General features: G+C 41.6%; 1 long non-coding RNA gene across 1 annotated transcript; it reads left to right on the top strand.

Moving 5' to 3' along the window:
* The first annotated feature begins 9,906 nt into the window (after positions 1-9,906).
* LOC133341308 (uncharacterized) lies at positions 9,907-13,437 on the top strand. The gene is made up of 3 exons (XR_009755030.1): positions 9,907-10,133; positions 13,157-13,221; positions 13,383-13,437. It is a non-coding gene; the product is annotated as an uncharacterized LOC133341308 (long non-coding RNA).
* Positions 13,438-21,869: the final 8,432 nt, after the last annotated feature.

The following is a 21,869-nucleotide window of genomic DNA, read 5'->3' as shown; positions in this document are numbered from 1 at the left end:
TGATGCACGAGACGATACGATTTATTGTGATGCAAAGTGTAATAGCGTGTCCAATCGTTACATTTATACCGTATCTTGAAATTACATCGGAAAAACCCGAAAGTAGAAAGCCTGATGGGTCGAAGTGCTATTTTGTAAAATCTTATCACAGACAGACATTGCTTTTGTGAGTCGCCTTTTCATGCAAACGTTCATACCCACAACAGATTTTTGCCAAGTCATCGCACTAAGACGGTCACTGCATCGCGCGCTTACAGATAAGCTTATGCAGCCGTTTGGAATGTTCTTCCCTCCGATACTAGGAAGCCATTGGAGCTGTCAACTTTTAAATCATCATCTACATTGAAAACTAATTTCTTTAGAACTGCTTTTTGTGTTCGGGTTGTTGTCGTACCCCCGCACCTCCGATTAGCGCGGTTGGCTACGTACGGCGTGAAAGAAGTTCAACATGCAAACATACATACATGAGTTGATAAAAAAAATATCTAAGTAGTTGGCCGATCCAAGTTTCAAAGGCAATACAATCCGTCACATGGTTTCTAGTGCACTTACAATTGGCCGAGGCCAGCCACAGGTGAGAGCAGAGTGATTGGATTTGGACTGTGTTTGGAACAATTTCCTTTGTCACATCCAATTAAGAAGCTTTCAAATTCATGTACGTTAGTAGGGTGCGATGTTTTTTTTTGTTCCTCCCTCCCTAAATTTGATTATTGTGCGAGGAAAATAAATACGCCTAACGCTGACTTGTTTTGACCTTTTAGAACCTTCGTGTCTGGCGAGAGTAAATTTATATTAAAAAAATAAAATAAACGAAAAACGTTGACAGTATATGTGACTGTTTTGTATCCTGCATGCGGTGCAAGCGACTGGGGTGGCATTGAGATTCAAGGTTGCGAACTGAAATTATGGTCGTAAAGTCAATTCAACACAATCATCAGATACAATAAACACCACTTTCTGGGAAGTCATTGCGGTCATGCTATGGAGTGATTGACCCCTGCCATGAGAATGTGGAATTTCCACCGACGATTGGTCTATTCGTGGTAGCACACTGACTCTTTTCTTGCTTTTGGAGCATATTTTTGCTATGAATTCTTTTGACGAAAAGTAATTTTTTTTTTTTGGCGGGGGGGAATTGTTCTACAAACTGCATATATCCATCCATCTTTGATTGAAACTAGAAGTGTAACGATGCATACATTAATTGATTATTATCGATTCCGAAGCCAAACGTACGTTAAATAAAAAAGTAATTTGATTCTTGGATTGAACTGCAATTATGAATCACGACAATTCATCCAATTCCCAGAGTGAATCTGGGTGGAAGAAGGGGGGGGGGGGGTTAGGGGTGGGGGGGGTTAGGGAAGGAGGGGATGATTTGAATGTTTCCATCCTTAATTAAAACTCTGGAGCGTTCTCGCCTATCCAAATAGCGGCCGACGCAACAGCAGGACATAAAAGAGGTTTCCACAAATGCAGAGAGCTCTGACCGCCTATTGTGCGCGTGCCCTTGGCGCTCCTCTCCTTTTGTGCCGTGGGTCGGCACGATGGCATTAACTCTCAAATGGCATCCGCACGGAAAGACGCAGCGAGAGAGAGAGATTGGTAACTGCAGCCAGTGTGATCTTTCGTCAGACAAACATCGAAACGGCCAACGATATACCCATAATAGTAAATCGAACGGTTCGGTGAGGCTAAAATAATATATATAATGACCTCTGGGTTTTGCTGGCACAGCTGCAATACACAAGAGGCAGTCCTCCTCTGTTTGCTCCCACGCGGTGTAGTCTGTCTGTGAATGTGGCAACAGAATAAAACACATTATTACCCTTTTCAAGAATAGTTGACGGTGTAACGCAGTAAAACAGCACTGCTGGCAATGCGTGCATGCTTTTATGGACAGGTTCAAGGCAATAACCGTTTGTAAATGAGAATACAAAGCACTAGCAATGAGTGTATCTCATATCTTTACAAATATCATGTGTAATTATTTGTAACTTGACGATATATATTTTTTTACATTATTACGTCCAGTACATGCACAGAAATGTTGTCAATCCACTGCTGGATGAGGGCCATGTGGGTTATCATCATTGTTATTTGACCATGCTTCACCATGCTGGTCAGTGCGGATTGATGAAGGGTCGGCAGCACGAACGTGGTAGCGTCAAGTGATATCACAAACATGGATTTCGTTGCAAGTCTCTCAGATTTACACATTTCTACAAAAATAACATTTGCCACCGTACATTGTAATATATATGTGATATGTGATATTTGCCAATAGTTGATACTCAAATAACCAGAATGCAGTATCCAAATAACGGCACAACTTTTTTCTTCTTGGTTCTTTCGGTAAAGTCACGTAGAAGGGAAATAATAAAATAATAACAATAAAACATAATAAAATAATTCTCACGACGTTTCGGCCACAACGCAAGCAGCCGTCCTCAGGTGAAGAACAGGTCTGTCAGAAAGACAGCATTCAGAAACGTCGTGAGAATTATTTTATTATGTTTTATTTTTATTATTTTATTATTTCCCTTCTACGTGACTTTACCGAAAGAACCAAGAATATGAATCCCTGCAGTCACGAAAGCTTTAAATCGGCACAACTTTTATTCGGTAGGCTGCAAAAATGAACAAACATCGTTGGCCAACCCTTACAAAACCAACATCTCATCTCTTACCTGTAGCTGCTGACCAATATCAGGGCATCTTCTGTTCACAACAACAACAACAATAACAACAACAACAGCAGCTCACGAACAGCAGTTGTGCTAATTCTTCCGTGAACATATTTCGCTGGCGGAGCTGTGATTTATCGTGGCGCGGTAATTGGATGCGCCGGTGGTGAGGGGCAGCTTGCGCATTCTCAAAGTCGGCGATCTTAAACCTTATAGATTCGTGGCCACTGCCGCATCTGCCGATCTGCCGATGTCAAAGGTCGAATGTAACTCAGCGAGCCAGCACGTGCTGCATCTGTTGAGTTTGACAGTCCCATAACCTGACGTCTGTCGAGTTTCGCCTGTATTTTGAGACAAATGCTCCCCTCGCCACCAACTCTTTCATGACCGGCTCCTTATTTATTGGGCCACTTGCACGCTCAGCTTCGGAATTAAAGGAGAAGAAGGGCAACGCGACATAATAGCGGATCGTCGTTCGAGCTGCCCGTGGAGTTGGGAAGCCGCCCCACATATGTAGGCGCCCCCATCGCTGGCACCTGTTGTGCGATGCTCGTAACAATGCGACGATGGGACCGGGGTACCCATTGTCAAGTGGAGCTGGAATATCTCCGCGCTTTTTGTGCGGTCCACCCCTTTCTTTTTGCCCTTGCTCGCTGACCGACAGATTCACGTAAAACAGAAGGTTGCGAGTTAAAGTCCCGCCTCTCTGGGGTTTTAATGAAATGTGCCATGTTTGTTTGTTGTAGTACAGAGTTAGACTGATGGCCTTAATCTAAGTTGTCTTGTGGTTGTTGTTGTTGTTGTTGTTTGACTTGCATCCCACTGGGATTTTTGCACACTGCGTTGGTGTACGGTGTTTTTTTCTGCAATATTTTGCTGTCTTTTCTTGGATTTTCTGTTTGCACTTAGTCACATATTCACTTTAAGATGTTTTTTGTTCATGTTTTTGTTTTTTGTTTGTTGCGGTTGCATCCGATTCAAGAGCCGAATGGCTCACAGGGTTATACCTAATAAATGAACTTGAACTTGTACCGCTTTAACTCACGTCCACATTGTTTGACTGCTGGAGAGTCTGGCCTCGGCTATGCGAATGTGGAATTTCCACCACTGGCTCACGATGAGCGTCGCCACGTGGAAGACATCGGCTCTGACCTTTATATTTTGGGAGGGGGTGAGGGGTTATTTAACAATGATTTGCGCAATGTCGGTGAAACAGAGGGTGCCTTCCATTGCAATTGGCCCCGTCTGAACATAAAATGAGAAAAAAAATAGCTGACCACGGAAAAGGAAAGGTTAAACTGAAATCGTCTAAGGCGACTCCTCCACGCAGCAGAACCTTGCGTTGTGCGCGACTCCCGATTCACCGGTCACCGGTCTTGGAGGCGATGGTTTCCTTCATCCAAGCAACTTCAAATCCCAAAAATTTGATCTACCACGAATATGCGTTTCATATTTCGCAGAAACCGGTGGCCGACACCGCAACCCGATCGATCGATCGATCGATCGATCGATCGCCCATCGGCATTTCTTTCTCGACGATACTCGTTGACAATTTCACTCGGAGTGTTTCGAGGGTGTGGACTCGGTTTTTAGTTTTGGCCGAGTGGATCTGCAAGGGAAACGTAACAGAGAATCGTAGAGTAGTGAGAGCACAAGGCCAAACCCTTATATCTGCCTAAATAATGGTCGCACTTATGCTGTCAGCAAATTGCATTGTAAAGAATATTGACTTAAAGGCCTATATAAAAGAGATATTTCTCATTTCAGCATTGAGTGTTCGGGGGTGGAGGGGGGTATGCTGAATGTATTATTGGCTCCACTCCATTTAGTTCCCATAAAGTTCAGCGAATCCACTCTACAGTGTGTTTCTAGTGCCACCTATTCGCCAAATGCGGTATAGCGTTCAAATTGACGCTTTTAAACACAGCCTTTGTCAGCACCGATTTGACATAGAACGCAGTATGAATTGAAACCCACGGCTTCTTCCACGCACGTTATTGACGGATGTTGATGATGGGGGGGGGGGGGGGGCAGACTATGGTGGGACTGAACGTATGGTGGTCTATGCACAATCCATTCCATGTCTATGCACAATCCACCCCATGTCTATGCACAATCCATTCCATGTCTATACACAATCCATTCCATGTTTATGCACAATCCATTCCATGTCTATACACAATCCATTCCATGTATATACACAATCCATTCCATGTCTATACACAATCCATTCCATGTCTATACACAATCCATTCCATGTCTATGCACAATCCATTCAATGTCTATGCACAATCTACCCCATGTCTATGCACAATCCATTCCATGTCTATGCACAATTCACCCAATGTCTACTCGATGTGGGTGACGATGTATCGATTCGTCAAACCAGAATCGAAAGATTATTTCCCACTTGAGCAAAGCACGTCGTGCTAGACGTTTTGTTTCAATGGCAGGCAGACGACCGTACTACTGATGACTTGGGCTCACAGTAGGCGCCTTGAGACATTAGTGCAAGGTGCCTTACAAATTAATGTACATTCTTATTAATATTCGTACAGTACTACATGCATTGAATCACTTTGTGTATAATTGACTGAAGGAAACGGTTCGCTACATATACAAGAAGACCTGATGATGCAGGCAGTGATGAGAAAGAAGCTGGCACTGTCTGGACACGTATGTCGGATGGACAACAACTGGAATATTAAGAGCGTGTTGTTGTTGTTGTTATTCGGAAAAAAAAACATTTAAGCAACCGGAAAGAGAGAAAGACCCAACAGAGAATGCCTTGATGACGGCATCAGAACAGATCGGTGCCAGAAAAATGTGGCAACTACTTTGGCACAAGACATACGAAAGCAGTGGCGGCTCCTGCAAAATCTCTCAGGGGGGGCAAATGTCTGGATGATTGATAAGGATAAGGTCCACCCATGCAATGGATAAATTAACAGCTTAAGCATGTAAAGGAAACTACACTTCTTTAATATTAATGAAAAATAAAGTGACTCTTACAATACATCTTGTTTGTTTCTATACTCACTATTAATACAATCCACTCAAGTTTATTTTATTAAAGATTCCACTAGGTGGCGACAAATTATATTGTTGGATGAAACGTGCTTACGTATGATGACGTAAGCACGTTAGGGCGAGCCCTCCCGGAAGCCATAGAGAATGCATTGCAGCGCCCGCCGTTCGAAAAAAAACATCTTTGAATGTAAGTCTATGGGGCCACTCGGGGCGATTCTCAGCCGGAGTGAAATCGCCCAAAAAGAGGCAGTACTCCACAGAACGTGACATGACGCTGATTGGACTATATCCAGAGGCACAGTGACGGCTAGCGTGACTCTGTGGTTGAATGACATTGGTGGTGCGTCGCCCAATCGCCCTAATGAAGAAACCGCCCCTGTACAAAAGTGGAAACAACAAATGACGTAATGTGCAGTGGACGCCTCCGGGCAATATACCCACATGGATCGTGATGACGAAGATGATCATTGATGTGTTTGCTTCCCTTGGGATGCAATGGCATCTTTACGTCGTGACGAATGGAGCGGCCTCTAGTGGCTCTAGGGGTCACACGAAACCATTTTACATACAACATACATCATGTGTCTTCTTGGTTCTGTCGCTAAAGTCACGTAGAAGGGAAATAATAAAATATTATTATAATAATAGAAGGGAAATAATAAAATATTATTATAATAATAAAATAGTATTATTATTTCTCTTCTACGTGACTTTACCGAAAGAACCAAGAAGACAACCACTGTACATCTTCTTGGTTCTTTCGGTAAAGTCACGTAGAAGGGAAATAATAAAATAATAAAAATAAAACATAATAAAATCATTCTCACGACGTTTCGGCCACAACGCAAGCAGCCGTCATGCGTTGTGGCCGAAACGTCGTGAGAATTATTTTATTGTTTTATTTTTATTATTTCCCTTCTACGTGACTTTACCGAAAGAACCAAGAAGATGAATCCCTGCAGTCACGAAAGCTTTAAATCGAAATTTATACACCATGTGTATGAATTGAAACACATTGATGATTACACGTGATTCAATGCATGCACTGCGAGCTTAAGAATGAATGTTAATACGTGAATCCATGCATTGTTGAGTTGTTAATCGGGTATTTTATTCAAAATTGGAGAACCACGAACAATCGAATCCCAATCATCGGGTGTGGGATTTTAACTTGCAACAATCCACTTGTGAGTCAGATGCTCTAGCTCGAGAACGTATGTATATTGAACTTCTTTCGCACCGTACGTAGCCAACCGTGCTGATCAAAGTGTGCGGAGGAAGGTCAGCTTTATTGTAATCGCATCGAGATATAAACACAAACCATGGTGGTCAAATCAGCCCACCATTCCTTTCGGGTAAGTAAAATAGGTAAGGGGCGTCCATAGGGGGGGGGGGGGTGTCCGACATTTGTGATGATGTGTGACAAGGGGGGGGGGGGGGGTGTTGAGAAATGTGACGTCACGTAAAAATGTGCAACTTTAAATAAATATAGAACTATTATAACAACACTAATTGTTATAACAACACTCCTACAAAGTCAGAGTGCAGCACCACATCAAATACGCACTACAATGACAATAGTTTAAAGCGATATGAAGCATGTTTTATTTTCAAAATAGAAATATGGGTTTGGGGGGGGGGCAGAGCTTTGTGACGTCATATTTGAGGGGGGGGGGTCTGACTTTTTGTGACGTCATGTGACGAGGGGGGGGGGGGTCAAAAATCGTCCAAAATCGCGTGACGTCATTTATGGACGGCCCCTAACCACTCTGTGGGAAGTCAACAGAATTATTTCCCTTCTACGTGACTTTACCGAAAGAACCAAGAAGATGAATCCCTGCAGTCACGAAAGCTTTAATTCGAAATTTAAGTCAACAGAAGTTGTCCTTTGGAGAAATTGGCATCATTGTTGAATAGTTTGACCATCCAGTGAACACGGCATATGTGTTGCAGTTGGTCACCGTCACGTGACGGTGAAAATAGAGAACTAGAGAACATCATTCCACCATGATACAAACATATTTCTGAATGAAAGATGATCTAATGTTGTGATGCTACGGCGTTGGCCGTGGAACACAATCACAATTAACAAACAACAACAACAACAACAACTCAACACGGTCCTCAATAACACTGCCTTCAAAGGAAAACTTTCTATATAATAGACGACGTTCTGGGCAATGGCCCTCCTACAAAGCACATCGCACATTTCCCAAAACGTTGCCTTACTGTAGAATTTGTTCTCGTTATTGACGAATCTGTTGCGTTTGTCCCCTATCTGAACGAGTCAATTTGTCATCGGGTTGCGCTTCTTCCGATGCCGACGGAAATTGCGGTCCCCATGAGATGTCACGGAAATATCTTGCGGACAACTCCAGAGGAGCTGAGCACTAACCCACGCTCATCGGAGCAGGGAGATTATTTTTCTTACTTGACTACAGCCTGATAACAGCTTCTTGAGATGTAAATGGCACAGGCGTATGCTGATACAGAGACGCAGATCGAGTGCAGACTGGGAGAAAAAAGAAAGTTGATTGATTAATTAAAGACCTATTACTTGATGACATTAATCAAGGCAATCGTTCTCACATTTCGCCAGCAGAGAAACCGCACGGTGCAATATTCCCGCAAGCAATAATCCTGACGCGTGCTATCTTGGGGCACCGCGGTGACGAGATGTTGTTCTCGCTCGCCTGCTACCAAGGATGTCCGTGGGTTCGATCCCGGACCCTGACGATGCCTGCTGCATATTTGGAGGATCACGTGATATATCTCTCTCTCTCTATCTCTATCTCCGCGGTGGTCGCATGGATTCTTCTGCGGGTCCACCGGTTTATTTTTATTTTTTCTCACGATGTAGGAACATTCGTTTTGGATTATTTGGCTGCCACTATAAATTCCCGCGTGTGATGATATAAGCCACTTCGATGTACTCGTGAAAAAGAACTCATAGCTCAGTGGGCTTTACCTGTTGAAATAAAAATTAGTTTAGTTAATATCTTAAAACGGATGGCCCTATCTCGAGCATCCTTCCTGGTGACAATGTTTACTAAATTGGACTATTGGCTATTCAGCAGTTGAGTTAATATTAGCAATGCGAACGTTGAATGAAAATCACTTGCGTTGTTTACAGTAATTGCAAGATAATTCGGATTAGTTTGGTTTTATAGTTTTCCACGTATGCATGCATGCCTGCGTATACATGTTATAAGATGTATGTGTTTATGTAAAAATATATTGGTGCAATCGCAGCTTACCAAGGCTGAACAAAAGTATCCTCCCTTGTATGTACGGTCCTTCATCAATGAATTGCTAGATGAAGGCATTCCCCATGCCGTGTCGGTCATCAGGGGTTGTCACCATACTTCGCCACAATGGGCAGTACGGATCGGTGAAGTGGGAGGCAAGCATGTCACTCGCCTGGGTTGTCGGCAGCCGCCAGGAATCAAACTCAGGTCGCCAGGAATCAAACTCAGGTCGCCAGGTGCATAGCGCGGTGCACTAACCCCTGCACAAACGCGCCGTCGCCAAATGCATTAATAAATAATGCTATATGTTCCATATAAAACGGTATGCAAATGCATTCATACATATTCATTGTGAGTATTTGCATACACGCACCAGCACAAAGCCCATAATATCATAGACACTGATACGAAGCAATACACACTTTAAAGAATTGCGTGGCATTTACTCTGCATCCAATTACTAGGCAACCAATGTAGCATTTCCAATTTTATTACGTGTGTATATTGTCCCTATTAACACATCATAACACCTTACAGGGCACTTACAATCATTTTTTTTTTAAACAAGGCTTATCGGCCTCTGTGAAATTTACAGCAGCCAGTTGTGTAGCCCTTAGCTCCTGAGCAACCTGCATTGAGGATCAGGTAATGTTTTTTCTGTTCTTTTATTGAAGGCATTAGCATTTAGAGTGGCCACCTTGTTCAATCTTCATTGAAAGATAATTTTTACGTGTAATACGGAACATCCTCATTCCTCCACGCATAATTATACTCTCTTATCGCAAACAAATTGGACACGAGAGATAACGAGAAAATACTGTATCCGTGACTTTGCGAACACTGTCAATAAATTACCGATTTGTCCTTTGTACAAGGCTGGGCTCGCTCTCTTTTTCTGCTCAGTTCAGCAGGGTGCAGATGAAAAATGGCTTATCCATCAAAGCTCTGGATTAAACGTCTGTTGGCCTATCCCGCGAGGTATAACACTAATTGTCTGGTTTTATGTCCGTTAAAAAGTTAATCTGTCGCGGAGCTGTGGTGTAGCTGCAGACACACAAGATCATTGCTTCATCTGCATGTTACGTTACTCCGTAACACGAAGAGATAACGCGAGCAGCAGAATGGTTCAAATCTCCTGGCGCTTCAAGGGATCACACGGTTTATTTCGGTAATTGCTTGTTGCCTTGTTATTTAATGGCACGTTGTTAATACATGTATACCTTTTTATCTCGTGTATTATGTTACATTGCAGACCTAACTTACCTTTTGTTAGCAGTCTCTAAACATACTGTCCTCTGTGTGTGTGTGTATTTAAATACATTATCTGGAATGTAAAATAAGAATAGGTTTTACCCTTCCTGGAAATAAAACAGATGTTAAGATGTTCAAACAACACATCGATACCATTAGCAAGGGATCAAGTCTGCATTAACCACACGTACCTGTGGTGAACATGCAAATAAACATGCTCTGATAATAGAGGGTATTGTCTTTTTAATTAATTGACCTGCACCAGAGACTGCCTTCTTTATGGCCTAGTCTCACCAGTGTCAGACCAGAGAATGCCAGAAGGTACCGGAAACAAGTATAACCCGTAAAAACTAAGTTTTTCACTATAAATCCTTTATATGCGTGGCGGCTAGAGTCCTCTCGTCCTCTGGCTTGAGATGGCTGCCACCTATGGGTCAGATGATTGCATGGCAGCATTAAGCAATTGGTAATTAAATATAATATTTTTGTCCTAAAAAGTGTAAAATTTTGGAAAAAACATTTTCACGAACATTAATTGTCACGCACAACGAGTCTGTGTGGAAAATGTCAGCTCGATTGGATCACGGGAAGTGGGTTATAAAACGACCGAAAGATTAGCACGGTCCTAAGCGAGCAAGCAAGTGAACTTAATATAAAGGATTTAAAAAAGGGTCCCATGACATCCCTGTAATGCGTCCCATTCCTTCAAACCTATGAAAGTAAGACGGAATAAACCTGGGTAATGCATGGGTCATCACCATGCGTAACACAGGTTTAGTAGGCAGTGCGCGCTTGAAAGGAGGAGTGAAAACACATCTCTTGATTCTTGATTTGAAGCTTTCGTGACTGCAGGAATCCATACTCTTTGTTTCTTTCGGTAAAGTCACGTAGGTATAACATAAAATATATCACGACGTTTCGGGCGCAACACAAGCATCCATACTCTTAGTTCTTTCAGTAAAGTCACGTAGGTAAAAAATGAAATAAAAATTAATAAAAAAAATAATAAAATCACGACGTTTCGGAGGCAACACAAGTCTCCGTCATCAGGTGGGACTGTCACAGCCAGATTTGCTGCATCAAGTGAGGCGAGGATTCAAGATGCAAGCTCTTAAATACAAGTTAAGGGGGAGGAGAGGAGGGGCTAATCAGAATGTGGTAGCCAATGAATGGGACGTATCGGGAGGGAGGGGGGCGGGGCTAAAAGAAGGCACGAAGTTCTGCGTAGAACGCACGAACCAGCGTGGTGAAGTATGGTCAAATAATCCTCATTGGGCACATGGCGTGGAAAGGCCCTGATCCAGCAGTGGATTGATACATCTGTGTGAAAATATTATAAATACATTTGTATATAGAGCTGGTGCAGCATATCAATAATTAGCAAGATATGGATTACGTTTTACAACCTTAAAATACATTACAAAGTTGTTTCTTGGCAGGGCGGTGCTTCAGCAGAACACTTTACTATACGGGTGGGAGTTCAAACCCCGTCAAGGGCCAAATCAGCCCACCATTCCTCAAGGGTTGATAAAATGAATACCACTTTGGGGAGTCAACAATGGTTTCCAGTGGAGGCATATGAATGTGGAATTTACGCGACTGGGTCAGAGCTGCAAGTGGAAGTCTCAATCTCATTTGTCCAATAAATCTTCGAGAACATTAATATGGAGGAAAAAAAGATCAATTTCTTAAAATATAATATATCAGGCATAATGAAGAATAAACAAATTATTTGTCGATACTGCAATGGCAGTGGTGCTCAAGGCACAAATAAAAAAAACTCAAGTTAAAATATATAATAGGTGACATTTCAGGTAATGATCCTTATTCATAGCACAAATTAAGACAAAAGCAGGAAGAATTTTCTTCAATGGAGTTCACACAAACGATAGCAGTTTGAAGGGATGTATAACAACAAGTTACACTTTGAGCATGTAGATAAATAATAGTGAGATGCATGTGATGTCGGTAAGTGATGTGGCTTTGTATAAAAATGGCACGTGTATAATAGCTATGAATTTTAAGTGGTTTACATATGTCTTCAGCAAAACTCGTGACAACATATTTTGGGTCTTAGATTTTTTCACCACCAAATTGATGGCTTGTGGAATTACCTTATTTCAACATTAATCACTTTGATCTGGGTTGTTTTTTATTTTGTTTTTATCGAACATAATTAGTTTGATAAAAATGTCATGAAATATACGATGTTTAAACCTTAAAATGTTAGCTTCATTGTAATTTCCTCATTCTCAAATAATCATTAAAAACAAAAGACAAACAACACGTGTTTTCAACAACAAAAAATAGTTGATAATCTGTCGAGCATATCAGTACTAAATTTAGCAAAGTGTTTAACGTATTCTTAAGTCCAATGGCAATGCTGTAAATAAATAAATAAACATTGCGATGAACAGAATGTGGTCTTTAAAAAAAAACTGAAATAAGATTCAGAAATGGAAGCATTTCCAAGATAAATGGCGAGCAATTTTCCCAATTATTTACTGCGAGATCTTTACGATGTCTCTATATGAATCTTCATTCAATAACCTGCCGCATTTGCTATCTGTCTTTCCATCGCAACAGCAGCAAGCTCTCCAGTGTGATCACCGTGCAGCAGTTGCGTTAAAGATTATGAATTAATAAGGGAGAGCACAAAAGGGTGATTGAATACAGAACGGTCTGGGTGAAAGAAAAAAAAAACTAATACCCTTTGGCTGCATCCTACCCGAGGCTTCTTATAGTCATTTCTCATTAAGCGCTCACGACTGTCTGCCCTGACTCTAATGCATTTTCCGGGAAAGGGGGGTGGGGGGGGGCTGCCCTGAATACAACCGGGTATGTGTCATTTTGACACTCCGCCAATTTAAGCGATCACTTTGGAGCGGAGTGCCGTTTCTGTTTAAGATTTGCTTTTTTTTTTGCCGCGCCCGTCCGCAGGTTTATTCAGCACGAAGAATCCGCAAGGGAAGAAGCGTGTTCATACGGGAGATGTGACACAAGGGGTACGGATGCCTTAATTTTGCTTTGGTTGGCATTGTGTGTTTTTTATTTATTTATTTAAGCAGAGCTAAACCTGTCACCATAAATACTGACTAGGCTGGGTTGCCCTATAGCCCCTTCTCATGCCCATTGACAAGGTGACATTTGTAATGTACCGCCACAGGCTGTCGCTGCAAAGGAGACACAATGCGACAAGAAAAGACCCCAAAACACCAACGTGAGCTTCTGTTTCTGTTGTTTTACGTGAACTTATGTTGCAAAGTACCAGCTCGTGAAGGTACAAAGAACAGTCAAATTACTTGAAGAAGAAAAAACACTTAAAAATATCGACATATATAACTTAAAACTTATTTTAAACCCAATACAGTACTGTATGTGTGAACTATCATATGCAACTGTATTACCGTATTTGATTCAATGTTACGATGGAATTGTGAGAATCCAACTCCTGGTTGGGTTGACTAAGCCCCTCGTCCCTCTGAGATGGACATAACAAGAACGCTGAAGGAAATCAACTTGGTTGTCCAAAATTGGTATCTTACACACCAATATGAAATTTCCATTTTCGCTTGAGGACCTCTGTTGAAAATAAGCACTCTGTTCAACACGTCCATAAGTGACACTGCCATTGCATATTAAACATAGCTTATTTTGAAAATATCTATTGAGAACCTGAACGTTTAACATATTTACCAAAATGGTGAAAACGGAAATAGTTTTGCTTGTAAAACAGAATTGTGTTGTTCTTACTGCTTCTCACGTGGTTAACATCTTTGATTGATATTAATGGCATGACTCCGTGTTTAATTCCATACGACATCACGTGCTTTGGAACAGCATCTGGTTATTATTTGTAGCAGACTCCCAACATTGAACCTGAAAATTAAAATCACAAACATAATGAACCGAACAAAAAATATGGAACATGTTAATTAAGGTGTAATTTAATATATTAACTATTCTCATTACTGTATCCATTGAAACCTGATTGATTAATAGAACACAAGCTTCTCGGTTTTCTTTCACCAAATGTAGAGGGATTTTTTTAATTTATGTGACCAGCGTACTCTTTATTTGCATCGCAGGATAAAATTAAAATTTGGAAGGTGTTCCATTTTTACACAAGACATTGCATGTCCGAGACTGCTTGAATCCTATACCAATCTCACGAATTTTTTGTTGTTTAAAAAAAATACTATAATTTAAATTATGTATTCTTGATGTGTGCCTTTTGTTTCTCTCTCTCTTATTGCGATTCAATTTTTGTTTGAAAATTGCCAGTTTTTTCAAGCAAATTTATATTTTCGTCTGGATCCTACAGAAAAGCACATTTGCATGCCCTTCGGGAAATCAGACATCCCTTTTAAATGTGGCACGTGGCCAGAAAAAGCTATCAGGATCATCCTCGACACACATAGCTTGAGGAGTTCATACATATATACAGTATATGTATAACATGATAAAGCACTAACCAGGCTCAAACCCACTTAGACTCCGAGATCTGATGCGATCGGGTGCATTTCCCAGTAATTTGGCCGCATGCTTGTTACTTCGTGGGTCCATGTTTATGTTATCCTTTTTGAACAACACATGCATATACTCTGCCATGAATGTAAACCCACTTAGACTCCGAGATCTGATGCGATCGGGTGCATTTCCCAGTAATTTGGCCGCATGCTTGTTACTTCGTGGGTCCATGTTTATGTTATCCTTTTTGAACAACACATGCATATACTCTGCCATGAATGTATGATATTTACAGTAAAATGAATGCAAAAGTGACCGTGCATTTAAAGAGAGGTTTCCTCCGCTTTATGAGGGTTCAGTCTGTGTGACTGCGCTTACTTGGGGTTAATGAACAGGCGTAAGAACTATGAGCCCAATGACAGCCCTTATCATCCTCTATTACCCCCCCCCCTCCCTCTCGTCGCGTTGCAATGAATTGTCACAATTCAGGGCGACAATTCGATTGAATAATTAATTATTTGTATTTTTGTTTACATTGTGGTGAAAGTGGCAGGCTCCAGCACATTACATACAATGTATACACGTAAAAAAAACGTATTATTTTGATGTTGTTGAATTTACTTAGCAATGTACATAGCCGACCATGATCATCGGAAGTGCAGGAAAAGGATAACAAAATAAACACAAAAAGCAGTTTAAAAGAAATTAGTTTTCAATTTAGAAGATGCATATATCACACGACTTTGAATTCATAGTGATTGATGAATCGATGCATCGTAACACCCAAAATAAAACCATGCAATATTGGAGACTAACTTAAGTACAGCAATACATTACATTTTACTCGATTATAAAAGGCAGGTACCAGGAATTACATGAATTTCTACGGGTTTTTTGTATGTACCCGTAATTGCATTAACATTACTTGACATGGACTGGTTGATTACTATGTGATTAGCTTGAATGTAATTTTTTTATTCGACAATTATTATTACAAAAATGTTAAAGTAACAAATAGGAAATTATTATTTCAGTCGTGGGGATTAATGTGAGAACAAGCAGCAACCACTTCATATAGGTTACGCCACAAATCCTACATCAACGAAATATAAAAAAAATTAGGTCCTGTAATTATACAACCAATCAAATAACTATAATGATATATTTTACAGTGAATATTCCGAATATACGATTACATTAAGTCGTGTACAAAATGTATCGGTAACACTAAGTCATTCGTAATAATAAACTTATTCTTTTTGAAAAGTAACCCTCCAAACTAGCGGGAGCTTAGGGTTCTATTTAGAGGTGCAACGCATTTCGTGACTGCAGGGATTCATCGTCTTGGTTCTTTCGGTAAAGTCACGTAGAAGGGAAGTAATAAAATAGTAAAAATAAAACATAATAACCTGAGGACGGCTGCTTGCGTTGTGGCCGAAACGTCGTGAGAATTATTTTATTATGTTTTATTTTTATTATTTTATTACTTCCCTTCTACGTGACTTTACCGAAAGAACCAAGAAGAGGTGCAACGCATTTCACCTTTTCGAGTTTTCTATTCTTTTGCTCACATTTGCAGATGGATTCATTGATACCGCTGTTCGAATGCGCGGGCAAATGTTTGTGTTTAGTTTGTTGTCCTTCCCCCGCACCTCCGAGTAGCATGGTTGGCTACGTACGGTGCGAGAGAAGTTCAACATACATACAATATCTACGCAGCGGTGCCTCTCCTGGGAAGCTGGACTTCCGAAGAACCACTTGTCAACAGTGCTCCCAACACTGGGAATATAGTATGGATGTAACAATGCATAGTTTATCTTCTTGGTTCTTTCGGTAAAGTCACGTAGAAGGAAAATAATTAAATAACAAAAAGACAGTGTCTGAATGACACTGTCTTTCCGACAGACCTGTTCTTCACCTGAGGACGGCTGCTTGCGTTGTGGCCGAAACGTCTTGAGAATTATTTTATTATGTTTTATTTTTATTATTTTATTATTTCCCTTCTACGTGACTTTACCGAAAGAACCAAGAAGATGAATCCCTGCAGTCACGAAAGCTTTAAATCGAAAAATGCATAGCTTCGCTGATTAATCTTGATTCTTAAGTTCGTGACATGTTCACTGAATCACGTTGTGTGAGAATTTTTTGGTCTATATTCAGTACATGTTGTAAGGGCTTCTGCCATAGTGTTGTTTCTATTATTTAAAGTTGCGCATTTTATGTAACGTCACATTTCTCAAACCCCCCCCCTCCCTCGTCACACATCGTCACAAATGTCTGACCCCCCCCCCCCCACCTAGGTGCGTGACGTCATTTATGGACGGCCCCTTATACCTTCTGCATGTATATGTTACCTGTTGTATGTACTGTGACGGGCACGTGACTCCTGCTCTCGCTCGAGGCCGCCATATTCACCACAATGCGAAAGCGTGAATCGGTGTTTTTGTTAAATCTAACCAGGACCATCAATATATTTACACCTCAAGAACGGAGTGCGTACCTTTGGCACAAACGTTCTAAGAACTATGCGAAAGCCTTCACGAAGCGCACTCGTTGTACGTATGTTTTAACAACTCTGCAATGACACTTTAACCACATGCAGCAGATTATTATCATCCATCAGTGAAATAAAATTACAGCGCCGTACAAAATAAATTCAATTTACATTTTTGGATTAACACCAGAAGTGCTTTGGAAAATTAAAATGCAACTCACTTAATGTACTAAAGTCTCTTAAAATGCCTCTGTGTTCATGCAGGATTGTGAGTGTGCATCAAGTACAAGGTTATACCCGACTGATTATATTCGGGCAGCGATTGGCAACCGGCGTGCTGTGGCACACCAGTGCCCCCAGGTGTACCGCAGCAATTCCCCAGGTGTGCTTTCACAGTATATTCGTAGGTATAGGCAAGAACATACTATTAACATTCCCTCCCTTTGTTAATGCTACCCCCTCCCTCTGATGCTGCTAATCCTGCATAATGCATGGACATAATATGACTTTGAAAACCCCCCCACCCACCTCCTACGCATTTCCCATAAATGCTAAATTCCTCTTGATATGCAAATTATTTTGTCAAGGCGCTCTTCTTCCACCTCCAACCCAGCTTATATATACGCTCCAAGCTTGGCAGTGTTACATTCTTCACCTGAAGAAGGCTACTTGCGTTGTGGCCGAAACGTCGTGAGAATTATTTTATTATGTTTTATTTTTATTATTTTATTACTTCCCTTCCACGTGACTTTACCGAAAGAACCAAGAAGATGAATCCCTGCAGTCACGAAAGCTTTAAATCGAAATTTAACCTCACTCTTCACAAGCTCGGATTAACCTCACTCTTCACAAGCTCGGATTCAAAAACTCATTCTTCACCTGAAAGAAGGCTACTTGCGTTGTGGCCGAAACGTCGTGAGAATTATTTTATTATGTTTTATTTTTATTATTTTATTACTTCCCTTCTACGTGACTTTACCGAAAGAACCAAGAAGATGAATCCCTGCAGTCACGAAAGCTTTAAATCGAAATTTAACCTCACTCTTCACAAGCTCGGATTGAAAAACTCGCCGTGCCATTCAGTTGCCGATCCCCCGACACCCCCTCTTCGTTTGTCGCCGCGCGGCTCGGTACAGCAGAAGACAGCCGTCAGCCACCACCACCACCACCGGCCCCCTCCACTCCTTGAATCGCGCGTGTGCGCAGTTTGGGCAAACGGAGATACATAACAACAACAACCGCCATTCGTCACTAAGTTGCGGTGACGTCACCACGACGCTTGTGCCAGGCCAAGTGCACCTTGAGGCTGCCACGTGAAGTGTCGAACGCCCGCTGGCAGGAGGTCACGGGGCAAACCCAGGTGCCACGGGTCGACTGACCGAGATGACTGGCTGATGCACCACCTGTGCCCCCTACTGTGCCAACTTGCTGTGCTTTAGGCACCCGGCGCTCCGCTCGTTGTTGTGAGCGTCGCTCCTCCGCCCTCCGTTGTTGTTGGAGGGCGGCTGCCTCCAACTGCCCAGCAGCGTCCTTCACGAGCCTCCTCCACTGAGGCCGATCTTGCCACGGAGACACACACAGCCACGGAGACACACACAACCGCTGTGGCGCACACAGAGATACGGATAAAATGAAAGCTCTGCTTATCAACAGTTTTTCATATCCGCACCAGTGTTCTCCACTTGAGGCCAGATAAGACGAGCAAACTCACCCTACATGGGGCCCGATCTCTGCAGGTCTCACAAGCTAAAGCAGAGTTTTAACCTGATTAGTGCTCATATTCTAGATTTGAAGTTTTCGTGACTGCAAAGATCCATACTCTTTGGTTCTTTCGGTAAAGTCACGTAAGTGAAAAAATATTTTAAAAAATACAAATAAAAAATAGAGACTACTTGGGAATTCTGAAATGTGTGGGCTGAGGCTTGAAGGTGACCACGGGAGATGAAGCCCAGCAAGAGATTCTTGAATCAATCTGTGTGGCACTTTTAGTAAGTCGTTATCCCTTCCGATGCGTGTTGTCTACAGTCTAACAAAACTTTCGATATTTTTTTCTTTTACCAGGTAAGGCCCACTGAGCTATATAGCTCTTTTTTCAGAAGCAACTTTGCCACAAATGACAGCTCATGAAAGTGGCATGTTTGTAAATGTGGAGGGAAAACCTGAAGGACCCGGAGAAGAATCCACGCGACCACGGGGAGAGAGAGACACGCAAACTCCAAGTATACAACAGGCGTCAGAGTCGTGATCGAACCCACGACCTCCTGTATACCAGGCGAGGTAGTTAACATCTCACCACCCCGGCTTTTCTCCCCACGAATAAAACGCCCATTCATGGCCCATGGCAAAACATCTCAATGTAGCAGGACCCTCCTGAAAAGAGCCTTGATACTCGAACATACGCAGTTACAAGATATGCAATTGCTTGTCCAGTCAAAAATTGAGTTACCTAAACGTCGGGTAAGGAAGGGAAGCACGCATTGGAAATGTGAGCAGACTCTTCCACCTGCCGGGAATAATTGGCAATTACATTTCCAATCGTCTAACATGTCTCTCTCTCATCATGGGTAGTGCGTTGTCTTTGAACTGTGCGCCTTTTGGCGTCATCTGGTCGAACACCATATGCGACTAGGCTCTAAAGAAAGCTGTCTCTGGTGTGGACAATGCATAAATTATCAGAGTATTGTTTTTTGTTTGCATTTGACTGCAAGTATTGTGGTTAATGTAAGCATGATTCCTTGCAAAAGGTGTCAGTTTTGTTGCCAGAATAAAGGGGAAACCCCCTATTAGTATGTCTCTCTCTCTCGATGCTTCTCTCTTAGATCTCTCATGCTCACATCTCCTTTAGATTCCACTGTGATATTCACATGCCCTGTGGATTGCACCCGTTGGGTTTCACTCCCTCGTCGAGGAGACCGCTCTCCTCCTATCTTACAGTAACTTGCTATTCTCTCACATTAACATCACTCGCCCCAGCCACTTCTTTATGAGCCTTGGGCTACACCCATTTCAAACCTTTTGAAAGAGTCTGACTCAGCAGCAGACCATGCTTTCCCACCTCGATGACGACCGCTTGTGTTGCGATCGAAACGTCGTGATATATTATTAAATCCTTTATATTAAGTTCACTTGCTGGCTTGCTTGCGCGCTTACGACCGTGCAAATCTTTCGGTCGTTTTTTAACCCACTTCCCGTGATCCAATCGAGCTGACATTTTGCACACAGACTCGTTGTGCGTGACAATTTATTTTCGTGAACATTTTTTTACAAAATTTTCCACTTTTTAGGAAAAAAAATTTCATATTTAATTTAAAATACCAATGTGATAAAAATGAAACTCTTACTAAAAAAATAGAAATGAATAATAAAATAAAACCGATGCCACGCATATAAAGGATTTATAGTGAAAAACCTTGTTTTTACGGGTTAATTTTTTTTATTTTGCTTTATTTTTATACCTACGTGACTTTACCGAAAGAACCAAAGAGTATGGATTCCTGCAGTCACGAAAGCTTCAAATCAAGACCGTTCAACATTGTTCATGGCAAATCAGACATTACCATTTAATATGAATTATTACGCTTCTGAATGGCAAAGTACTTATTCTCGTTTCCTGCAATATATTTAACAGCTTTATTATGCATGTGATTATATAATAGAACAAAGTTAAGATGACATATTCATATCTGGTAACCCCTTATCAGTGCCCTACCTTATTACAGACCAATACAGATCTTATTGGTCAACCCGTGCCCCTTTTAAATGTCAACGTTCATTCCACAAAGTCCCATCACACGGGGAGAAACACAAACAAATAGAAACAAAAAACTGCCCCTATTGAAACGCCTGTGGGGCCGTCCATAAATGACGTCACGCACCTAGGGGGGGGGGGTCAGACATATGTGACGATGTGTGACGAGGCGGGGGGGGGGGGGGGGTGAGAAATGTGACGTCACATCAAAATACGCAACTTTAAATAAATATAGACAAGTTCTACTTTATTAAATAGACTTTTTAAAACATATTTTCTCCTACAACATCAGAGTGCAGCGCCACATTAAATACGCACTACAATGACAATGGTTTAAAGCGATTTGAAGCATGTTTTATTTTGGGGGGGGGGGCAGAGCTTTGTGACGTCATATTTGAGAGGGGGGGGGTCTGACTCTTTGTGACGTCATATTTGAGGGGGGGTCTGACTTTGTGACGTCATGTGACGAGGAGGGGGGTCAAAAATCATCCAAAATCGCGTGACGTCATTTATGGACGGCCCCTGTACAAGAATTTCCCCTGTACAAAAATAAGGGGTAAAAAACCATACGGCTTGACAGGTACGCGTAAAAATTTCGATTTAAGCTTTCGTGACTGCAGGGATTCATCTTCTTGGTTCTTTCGGTAAAGTCACGTAGAAGGGAAATATTAAAATAATAAAAATAAAACATAATAAAATAATTCTCACGACGTTTCGGCCACAACGCAGGCAGCCGTCCTCATGTTTTTTTTATTTTATTATTTCCATTCTACGTGACTTTACAGAAAGAACCAACAAGAGGTACGCGTAATATAATTCTTGTAAATTTGTGAAAGCTTTTGCCCGGAACAAAAAAACACCACCACCACCATCTCCCTCGGAACCAATTACAGCAGTTTCTGGTGAAGACTCCGGATGCATTTCGCGGCGACACCCACTTG

This window comes from Lethenteron reissneri, chromosome 11 (assembly GCF_015708825.2).
Source record: "Lethenteron reissneri isolate LAM-NWPU_2019-01 chromosome 11, ASM1570882v1, whole genome shotgun sequence".
In the NCBI taxonomy this organism is placed as follows: Eukaryota; Metazoa; Chordata; class Hyperoartia; order Petromyzontiformes; family Petromyzontidae; genus Lethenteron; species Lethenteron reissneri.
The sequence above is the reverse complement of the archived record's forward strand: the minus strand, read 5'-3'. Positions and strand labels throughout refer to the sequence as shown.